At 40.1% G+C, this 11,723-nt stretch overlaps 1 long non-coding RNA gene across 2 annotated transcripts in view; it reads left to right on the top strand.

Annotated features, from left to right (window-relative positions):
- The first annotated feature begins 8,280 nt into the window (after positions 1-8,280).
- The window catches only part of LOC139752660 (uncharacterized), a 6,415-nt gene continuing 2,972 nt past the window's right edge, over positions 8,281-11,723 (top strand). Inside the window, exons 1-2 of one of the 2 annotated variants that reach the window (XR_011713552.1) lie at positions 8,281-8,304; positions 10,787-10,996. This is a non-coding gene — a long non-coding RNA (uncharacterized lncRNA). Of the gene's footprint in view, positions 8,305-8,591; positions 8,613-10,786; positions 10,997-11,723 lie in introns of those variants that run through there. The other variant, XR_011713553.1, reaches the window with a different exon arrangement.

Here is an 11,723-nt window from a genome sequence, read left to right as displayed (position 1 = left end):
TGGTTCCAACAATGCTGTATGGTTGCGAGGCGTGGGCTATGGATAGAGATGTGCGCAGGAGGATGGATGTGCTGGAAATGAGATGTTTGAGGACAATGTGTGGTGTGAGGTGGTTTGATCGAGTAAGTAACGTAAGGGTAAGAGAGATGTGTGGAAATAAAAAGAGCGTGGTTGAGAGTGCAGAAGAGGGTGTTTTGAAATGGTTTGGGCACATGGAGAGAATGAGTGAGGAGAGATTGACCAAGAGGATATATGTGTCGGAGGTGGAGGGAACGAGGAGAAGAGGGAGACCAAATTGGAGGTGGAAAGATGGAGTGAAAAAGATTTTGTGTGATCGGGGCCTGAACATGCAGGAGGGTGAAAGGAGGGCAAGAAATAGAGTGAATTGGAGTCATGTGGTATACAGGGGTTGACGTGCTGTCAGTGGATTGAAGCAAGGCATGTGAAGCGTCTGGGGTAAACCATGGAAAGCTGTGTAGGTATGTATATGTGCGTGTGTGGACGTGTGTATGTACATGTGTATGGGGGGGGGGTTGGGCCATTTCTTTCGTCTGTTTCCTTGCGCTACCTCGCAAACGCGGGAGACAGCGACAAAGTATAAAAAAAAAAAAAAAAAAAAAAAAAAAAAAAAAAAAAAAAAATATATATATATATACATATGTAATGGGACAGAAGCGTATGGAGCATATGTGTACCTGGACTTATCATTAACATCTGATGAAAAAGTTAAAGATTTTTCGGTTAGTGTGGCTGTAGATTGACGTTGACGGCCTTAACGACCCCAGCAGCCGACAGGCTTAAGCCACAACAACCAATCATGTATGTATGATGATGGATGATACATGGACGAAAATGGGATGGAACTACTGATGATATAGCGCAGAAACGCACTTCATTATGGAGATAATCATACACTAAATAGGCAGACTTTAACACCGAACAACGTTTAAACAAGATAAAGACAGAACAAAGCTATACACTACACGTGTTCTCTAACATACGGTCAAACTACTACAAAGACAATCTCAACCTCAGTGCTCGTTAGGGAAGCATCAACGTCTAAAAAACTCTCAAACGATATTCGAAAACAGCCGAAATATAAAGAAAAGTTATTTCCGTTTCTGCATTAAGGAAATTTAAAAAGTTTTCAGCTCCAAAAAGATTTCGTTGCCTCGATCTAAGCCGGAGCCTCGGCTCTCGCTGTAGAGGTAACTTTTCTTGCAGTTGGTAACAACGGAAGATTCTGTGCCGCCGGTCTGTTTAGGATGTGTCTTGCCCGCTTACCACCTCATTCTTCTGAGTCTGTCTGGCTTGAGGAAAGTCGTCTAGTGTGTGTCTGAAGATTCTGATGGTGGCTCCCGTGTGATTCTGAGAAGACTACCCGACGTCTTCCGTGTCTTTTTGATCTTCAGATTGAAGGAAATTCCTCGTGGATGTGCAGAGGCTTAACAATAGATTTTGTGTTAAGATCAAACCAAAGTTTTCTGTGATCTGCTCGTCAGATCCATTTAGTCTAAGGCTTGTGTGTTTGTTATGTGTTTGTCTGAGAGATCTACTACACGCAACTGACGCTTTCCTTAATGTCGAAAATATTACATAATTGGGAAATTTTGGAACTGAGTTCGTAAATGAGGCTTTGCTCTGGTTATCATCGCTGTAATCTGTATGTTGGCATGTAGCAGGTGCATCTAATAACTTAACCACAATGAAAGTCTTAAGAGGTATACTTCGAAAATCATTCGAAGGACTTTTGAAATCATTCCTTTTCTGAGAGTACCCACAGCCTTACAAAAGATTCGAATTGAGTAGTTCCTTAGGTCAGTTCTTTCAAATGTTTATCATAAATACTGAGCCTGGTAAATTACGTAAATATTTAGAAACAAGGTTACGATGAGGCGAAGCAGTTAACGGGTGCATGATGATAGGCCAGTCGACTAGTGTGACACAGTAAATCAATATCATGAACTCGAGGATGTAAACCCAGTGAACCTGGAATGGAGAAGATAAATCCGTAAACTTACGTTTCTGAACTTGAGGACTATTTGATGTACAACTGAAGGTTTACATTCTGAGTTTAACATAGGTTTACCGCAGGATGGGTTACCGAGGGTACATTTTCATGTCTAAGAAGCAGGTTGACAGTGAAGGGAACATCAGCTCTGTAGGTAGAGGTCAGGACTTGTGATAAAGCCGATGGCGAAGGAGGCTTTCTTTCAGTCATCCTCAATCTGAGGTCGAAGTATCTTTAAGGACCTCAGTTCTTGAGGTCACATGGTCTTAATATTGAGGTCTGCAGCTGACTTTGTTCTCAGGTCCTCGTAGTCTTGCATCGTGGGTGGCAGTGGTCTTCATTAATGGGGTTTAAGAAATCTTAATCCTTTGGTCTTGTTGCTCTTGATTTCTGAGTCTTCGTGGCCCTGATATCGATAACGTGGATTCAACTGGGAGGCTTATCTGACCTAAGGTCTGAGGTGTTGATGTTTCCTCCGTGTTATCATAACACGTACACATAGACACACCTTTCAAAATATTTTCAAGCTTTTAGAACACATGCTCACAGACCCTCCAACAATGCTCTCCCTCCAAACTACAAGAACACAGGTTCACAAGACCCTACAACATTTCTGGAGCATTCATGGTGTGGACACTGTTCTCATCTTTTCTGGACAAGCAATTTCTTTCCCAGGAGAGAAGCCTCCAATGTATATCACTGGGGGTCGAGGTGAGGGATGGCTCCCCCACCCAGGAGGCTACAGGAGTCTGATATGCTCTCCCCTGGCCACCTGCTCAGGAGGAAAATATATTTTTTCGAGGAGCTTCTCTCATATTTTTCTCGACTATTTTTACCTTTTTGTCCATTTCTTTGAGATTTTCGTCCGCCTTTTCAATCTCTCACGTGGAGTTTTCTGGGAGATTTTAGAATGTGAGGTTCAAACTACGAAGCTGCGTCAGTTTGCTGTTCTTGCGCGACACATATCAAGCTGTAAATACCCTTTACCTCGTCTCATTTTTTCACTTCAGCTTCGACCTCAGAATATGACGATGTTTTAGGAAATTTTCTGAACTCATTTTCGATATTGGGTTGAATCTTGATGATTTCACTGATTCAGTTTTTTCAATAAACATTCTGAATATGGAATTGGTTATTTTGAAATCTTATTATTACGCACTGTTATTCACAAAACATTCACACAAACAGACAGACACAGACAACATATACGCCGAAACACGTACGCGTGTTCATCCTCCTCTCAGGACTGGTCGATAAATGGGTACCTGTGTTAGAATGGTGTGTGTGTGTGTGTGTGTGTGTGTGTGTGTGTGTGTGTACGCGGTGATGAGTGTCTATGTGTGTATTTTTCTGTCCTTAACCTAAAGAATACAATATTCAAGGACGATCGTAGACACAGACGCCAGTATGTCCAGCCGCAACAACTCTATGTACCTCCCAGACGATACATCATCACCATCATTATCACTCACCTCCCAGATGTATAGAGTGGATCATTTCTGTTTCCGAACACTTACCTCATAAACAAACCTCATTAACTGGCTGCCACAACAGAGGTAAGTTATCCTGAGCTGGTTATATATGGATCATGCCTTCATGATCAGTACGGATTTTATGGTGTGACATGGATGGTGAAGTGTTATACAAGATTACTGATATCAGTGTTCGACACAGTCATTTATAAATCTGTTGATGCGATGGCATAACTGAACGCCATGGCGGAGAGGTTTAAATCACCGGCTGTGGATTCTAAAGGTCCCTGGTTCGAAGCCCGAGTTCTGGTCAAAGGCCAGCCCATTGTACCTAAGGGTAACGAGGGTCGTCCTCTCGTACCCCTGGTGCTGCCACGACACAAACAAGCAGAGTATGTCTTGTTAGGCACACACACACACACACACACACACACACACACATACATATATATATATATACATATATATATATATATATATATATATATATATATATATATATATATATATATATATAAATATATAATTCTTGTGAATTGTAAGGAGGGAGTGAGCGCAGCGGAGTATGTGACCTCATCAGGGTGTCCTCAGACGTGCTGAAGGAAGAGACGGTGAAAAATAGTCCACGAGAGACGAGAATTACAGAGGAAATAGCCTCTGTCTCTTTCCTCCCCCCGGGAGAACAGATCGAGTCAGGAAATGACCACTGGTGATAGAAGCAGAAGCAGGGAAGGAGTGGGGGTGGGGGAGGCATGAGAGGAAAAAGATGCTATAAGAAGTTACAACAGTGGACTGAGAGCACATCTTTAGCTTCCAGGAATATCCATTTTGATTCATGAAGACAACTGGTCTCTCCTTTATCAAAATGTCTCTGCTGGAGGAAGTATCGCATCATATAGCTGCATGAACCTCTGGAAAGAATTCCTGGGTAACACCACAACTTTTATAAAGAAAAAGGTCCTGAGGCAACCATATGTAAATGAATAATAAACGCACACACACACACACACACACACACACACACACACACACACACACACACACACACACACACACTGTAGGAATCTCGTGCCATATAGATCTATGTAAATGACGACAGATTCGATAATTTGGTCCTCTGGCATTACGAAAGACAACACCATTATCGGCTGTCCACAAATATCGGATGGAGCCCCTTGTGCCGATAGCCTGCCTTGAGTTACATTCGTACAAAATGACACCTACGATATATACGTAGAAAATAGCATCCATGATTTAGACTAAGAAAATGACATCTTTGGTATTTACGTGGAAAATGGCATGCATGGTTTAGGCGTAGAAAATGACATGCACGGCAATAGGAAGAAAATAGCATTTATGATTTGTGCGTGGAAAACGGCATGTACGGCCTAGACGTAGAAAATGACGTCCAGGGGTCAGAAAATGAAAGAGGAATCAGCAGTTTGGATGTAGAAGATGGCATACACGGTTTCCACTTAGCCATTGGCATACACGTTCTGTACGTAGCAGATGGAGTTGAAGCTTGTTCATTGGTAATGAAACTTATGTTTTACACTTGAATGTCTTCAAGAAAATGGGAAACATGGAGACAGAAAGAGAGAGAGGGATAGAGAGAGAGAGAAAAAAAACAAATGAAGATCTATACGGAAAAACAAGGGTCAGGTCAGGTCAGGTTTTGGAAGGATTGTGGTCATCCTCGTCAGGGGAACGGAGGATTTGATACCTTCCATCGTATACTATCCCTTAGGGGAGAAAAAGGATCAGATCTCACCCCAGATCCTGCAGGAGAGAGGGATACAAATCCTTATTTTCTGATGGTTTCGTTAAATTGATAGAGGACGAGGGAGATACCGTCACGCTCTTGGCTAAAGTGAGTAAACATGTTTGTCCAGTGGGATCAACCAGCGTCTTTCCTTAACTCCCTCGCTCACGGAGGTACGACCCTTGAGTACGACGGTACGACCTTTGAGGACGACGGTACGACCCTTGAGGACGACGGTACGACCCTTGAGCACGACGGTACGACCCTTGAGCACGACGGTACGACCCTTGAGCATGTCCCTTGGTGATGATGACGTGACCTTTAACTTCAGCCGCAAGGGATGAGGTCAAAGACTAATCCATCTTCACCACTGGTCGTGTCGCCGTTGTCACGGGTAACATCATTGTGTTCGAGATCCGTACCGTCGTACTCATGTGCTCTGTTTATCAGCGATCATTCTGACCAGTGATTAAGGAGATTTTCTTTAAATGCTACAACTAACTACTGAATACATGTTTCTCTTTGAAAGCTCAACTTCAAATCTCAGAGTAAATGAAAGAAACAAACAGATGACAAAAAACTCTGAATCTTGTGGTAGAGAAAAGTATGAGGAAGCTTGAAAAAGGAAATGAGGAGGGATTAGATAATTGAAAGACTGGAGGAGTAAGAGAGAGGGTTAAGGCGTAAGTGAAAGAATGAGAATGAGGTGAGTGGCTTAAGTGGAAAGAAAGATATAATTAACATTTGACGATGAAATTGAAGTATTAAGATTCTAGGACAAAAGAAAAGTGGTAATAAGATAGATAAGAAACATGATTTAAGAAAAAACCCACTGATTCATAAAGTGAGAAACTGAGATAGTGGAAGTGGAGTATTAAAAGTGTGAAGCAGTGTGACTGAATTAAGGAAAGCCAGTGGTAGGTCTACTCTTATGAGGAACAAATAATATTACAGACGCAAAGGTATTTGTATTTTTTTTTTCATTCAACAATATCTAAAGAGCTGCCTAAATGGCATTATTTGTTGTCGTTTTTACCTTGTTACACGTAACCAAACACAATCCAGTCAAAACCCACTCAACCAAGCATTAAGGTTTCTAGATAACTCTTCTGTCAGTATTATTTCCACATTTGATCAATCCTTACCTAACTGAACATAATCTAGGCTAATGTTAACACCTAACTTAACCTACACTAAAACAGTTGATTTAATTTGCTTTACACAATACCCAAGAACTTTGCAGCAGTTAGCCCACAAATCAGAAAATCCTTCTAATGGATAAGAGAAAACGTTAAATTGTTAGGGATAGCTAATGTAAAATATATTTGTGTGTGTGTGTGTGTGTGTGTGTGTGTGTGTGTGTGTGTGTGTGTGTGTGTGTGTGTGTGTGTGTCTTTGTGTGTGTGTGTGTGTGTGTGTGTGTGTGTGTGTGTGCATGACCCTTCTCAAGGAGATGAACGGATTATTTGTTACTTTTGGAATACAAAGTTTGTCGACTTGGTGTAACTCATGAAAAGGAATTATATAGACAAGAGATTCCTAGTGCCATAGATATCAAATACATGAACGAATCTATCAATAGTCATGATTTTTAAATAGATACACATAACTCAGGTCTCGGATGAGACATAAAGATATGATGTACTGCAAGCAGTTATTTTTTATTCATTCAGCTAGAATTTCCGAAGTAATACAGGTTTTATCTATTCTATTGATAAGATTTAACTTTTATAGAAATGTAATCCAGCTTCTGACCATGGTACAGAGAGGTGCGTTTATCATGTTGAAGAAAGGGAATCGCAAACTTCATACCATTATATATATCATGACTAATTTACAGAGACGTAAGCATGGAACCTTTTATTTTGGAATGAAGTTGAAGGATCCATTTACCAAGGAAAGGAAAATGGAGGTATGATACCCGGGTCTGCATTTTATAGAATAAAAGTTATCTTGGATATATTAGTAGTAACATTTTATATTTAGCTAAAACCAGTTCGACTAAAATATTCAACGATGGAAAAACAAAGGTGAAAACAGACAGGAAGCAACACAGATCGAAAATTCTGTCGGTAGTTTTGTTTATGATGTTTGTTCGTCATGTTCACCATTATTGTTATTTCATTCGAATAACTGGTTATCCAGTTATGGTGAACTCTGGATACATCATCTGATGTGATCTGAGGTCAAGCTTCCCCACACAATTGAGAGCACAAGGTTCATGACGTGGATTAACTTCATGTAAGTCGGCGTAAGACCAATGTTATTTTTAAGGTATGACTGACGAATATGATCAGTGATCACCCATCATCATGAACATGATTTGTGAATCGTTTTAATGGTTGTTGTAACGACCAACCAACCTTTTATAGACTGACCAGATGCTACTCGGTGTGTTGATGCTGGCAACACTCGCAAGAACTGTTAAATATGTTCATTTAGATTTCATATTTTTGTAAACATGTGTTAATAGCAAATGTAAAATATAATCAGCAGGTGTTATTACTCTGAAGATGTTAAGCAGAAACTCGCTAACACGACACACATATCCGAAGCGGTATCGAAAATTGGTTTAAGGTTTAAGGTTATCGGAACATCATCAATGATATTTATATTGACGTCGTTGCGTCACAAGTGTTTGTGTTGTTTTATTACTAAATCAAAGTATTTTCTCAATTGATTTTTGTACGGTTGTGAAATTGTTCTTATGATTTAATTGTACCGGTGAAAACGAGCCAGTTGCTTCGTCTCATTCAACCCACCAGTGAATTGTGAATGAACTGGTGAAGCGTTTCGATCATGTCATTTTTTCACTGATCGAAGTGTTATGTAATGTATTTTCTACATCAGTAAGATAAAGGACTTAATGAGATTTCTCATTGACCAAGCTGCTGCTCGATACTGAGAAAGTTTATGAAAATTTCTGAGCATTTCTACGTGTTGATGATTCACAGTGTTCGGATAGGTTCACGAGACTTCCGAACTGAACTTGTAACGGAGGTGAAGTCGGACCTGGTATTATATATTTATGACTCAGTTCGCGCCGGGATCTTGCTGAGGTAAGATGGTTTTGTGTTTTTCGTATTGCGTTTTCCATTTATCGTGTGTGATGCAATCTAGGATCATAGGACGTACGATGTAAAGAGATTGTTTGACTTTCTGGCCAGTATATGACTCGCTGATGAACGTAAATAGAAGCTTGAACAAGTTATCCACCGGTGAGAGTGTACACCAGACTTGTTGAAAACAGTGGATTGATGGTTGTTGGCGTCAGAGGTGATTGACGCTCGATCATAAAAACCGTTATGAATAACAGTGGCTTTTGTTGACAGTCTCCTTCATGACGCATGTAGGCCATTGTGAAGATGTAAGTTTGGTAATTTTATTTTTCATTATGAAAAGCTAATTTTAAATTTTGTGCTGGAGAACCTGTAGTAATTTGTAAGGAGATGTTGAGAGTTGTTCGTGTTGGGGGTCTCTGCGTCGTTCAAGCAGTCTACGATTGATCCGTGAAGAGGTTATTGTACGTTACAGGCAGTAACAATTGGTGAGATGGAGAGCTCATTATCATTGTTTCCTCTTATATTCATAACGACTGATATAACATGACTGGTCACGGCCGTACTATACATATACGTGATACACATCAAGTGTTTCTAACGATGATGTGACAAATACAATTGAATAGTCATACAGCGACAAACCACAGGGGTCTAACGAGGTTGTTTGTGATACTATGAGACGTGTACTAACAGTGTGGTGCATTCTTAGTCAACCAGCATTTATTTGTCATCGACCCAACACTATGGCCTCATCGGAGAAAAACCGTCTTGTACGCACTGGAATATTTTCCCTTTACATTTCGAAGTTACGTCCATATAAGAAAATGTAACCAAAGAGAAATAGATGCTCCAAAATACCATTTTCTGTCATATATTTTGTATTCAAAGAAAATGAAACATTTACACGGTAACTACATCAAATACTTATTCATCTCTGTAAGAAAATCTTTGGCCATATATTTCTATTGGAAGGGCATGTAGTCATTGGATTATCCTTAACAAATAAGAGAGGCCGTTAAGAACCCTAATGACCCAATTAATTGAGGTCTTAATCTCTCGACAACCAACCACCTAACTTTGATAATCGGCTTATGTTGTAGGTACTTTTAGTCTTTAAAACAGAACAAGACTGGTGGACGCATATTTCAGTAAACTGTATCAGATATGGCAACAGTAGTACATCCGGAAGAACAATTAGTTTAGTTAAAGTAAGTGTACACTTCTAAGAAATTAACAGAACCATTGAAAGCTAGGCTAACAGTCGAGTTATCTTGTGTTGTTACGTTATCACATGAAAATACCGGGAACGTTATATTTCTAGTATCATCATGGCTGATATTTAGGGTTAGGTTTGTATAGGCTTTGATGATGCTGTACGAGTGTATTAACTTGTATTTTAACATCAGTTAACCACGTATATCCCCTAATATACATAACCCTTACGTGATACCATCAGTACAACATATTACGCGTAATCCTCTGCACAAGTAATTCTACAATGAAAACTAACTCTATACAAAGTACCTGAATTACACGTGACCATTGTCAAAAGGTTTTAATGCGGAGCTGAAATGATTCTCTAATGACAGAACATCTGTGAGGTTCATTGTAAGTATGACCTGAAAAATGTAACGTAGTATATTAATGATATTTATGCCGAGTATCTTTCATATCTAGATACTTTGATGAATATATTTGTACTTTGAAGTATTTCATTGATTCTTGCTTAATGACCTTTGTTTTATGTAGCAATAACAACAACACGTACGTACATTGATCATGTAGGGAGGATGAACAGATCGTGTTATGGTGTAGACACGAGGGAAAGGTGGCAGTTAAGAACACTTTCTGGGTTACAGTGGTCAGGGGTTCCGTCAGCAGCATCATACACCATAGTTAAGGAGCGGATGTGAGCGAATGATGCCACTTCGTCTGTTCTTGGGTTCCCATATATATATATATATATATATATATATATATATATATATATATATATATATATATATATTTTCTTTCTTTTATACTATTCGCCATTTCCCGCATTAGCGAGGTAGCGTTAAGAACAGCGGACTGGGCCTTCTACGACACTCAGGGAATACGTGGGAAGTATTCTTTCTCCCCTATCCCCAGGGATAATATATATATATATATATATATATATATATATATATATATATATATATATATATATATATATACAGCGACAGATAAAATCGCAGCAATTACCCAACACAACCCCACCCCAATCTTGAACACATTCCACTACTCGTGTATCAGTAAGGAACAACATTACTGACATTTATTGGTCTGTTGTTTTCTGGTCATCGACCATCTGTGAATTTTGGATGAAAAATTTTGTAATTGTATCTGTTTCTATCAGAGGCATTGCTGGGTGGGGGCATAAGTATGGTCCTATGTGCCCTCTGAAGTAGTACTAATACATCAATGACTATAACTAATCTGAATTTAATCTTTCCAGGATTGCAACCATCGACCCGACGCCACAGAAGACCCGTCCTGCCATGGAAGCAACTCCTAAATATAAGACTGAACGGGTTCTTTCTGCCCAGTCATCCCAGCAGGAACACACTCCGTCATCCTACTTTTGAGATGTCTTGTTGCCTGGCGGACGTGGACGGTTTCATGAGCGCTGCGGAACCCCCATAGAAGAGGATCCTGGCGACTCTTGGTAATGTAGATAGATGGTCTGCTAAGATAAGCGTGTCAACCTATTTGTATCAAGCCTGTGGTCTGTTTGTACTAAGCCTTGTGGTGTGTTGGTCGTGATCAATTCATCTACTTTCTTTACGAAGGGTAGTCAATGGTCAGGTCATCTGTAGTGAGTACCTGTCTTGTTAGGTCAGTTGTAGGGCACATCAGGTCCACCATCAGGTCAGCTGGAGGGCACACCAGGTCCACCATCAGGTCAGCTGTCGGGTACAGCTGGTCCATCACCAGGTCAAGGTACGCCATTCCTTCAGGTCGCTGCTTTTCTCGTCAGGTTGTGACGCTTCGCCTCATTATATATGCAGAAACTTTACCATTTCTGATGAGTGGTATGCAAACCATGTTGAAACAGTCGCTGGTTCATTTGATAATGTAAATACCGAGTTATTTTTTCCTCTTCTGCTTCTGGTCATTCAATAATCCACCCCATTGTAGTTTTTAATTTAGCGAAGACGAGCTTTGGGTTTGTGTCTCCATCTGGGAGAACAGAGTCGCTGTAGAATGTCAAGATTCTGATTCACATGATAGTAACCATCAAAATTTTGACATGAGACGACCTTGTGAATGGCTAGTGATGCGTGCTCCAGCAGGACGAGCCGTCGTAATGGTCTACAAGACAGTACTCAAGATTTTTCGATGAATCCCTGGGTTAATTTTCCTCAATTATTTCGTAGTTTTCTTCGTCTCAT

The sequence above is a fragment of the Panulirus ornatus genome, chromosome 13 (genome assembly GCF_036320965.1).
Source record: "Panulirus ornatus isolate Po-2019 chromosome 13, ASM3632096v1, whole genome shotgun sequence".
Taxonomy (NCBI): Eukaryota; Metazoa; Arthropoda; class Malacostraca; order Decapoda; family Palinuridae; genus Panulirus; species Panulirus ornatus.
Note: the sequence above shows the minus strand (reverse complement) of the source record. Positions and strands in the feature narration are given on the sequence as shown.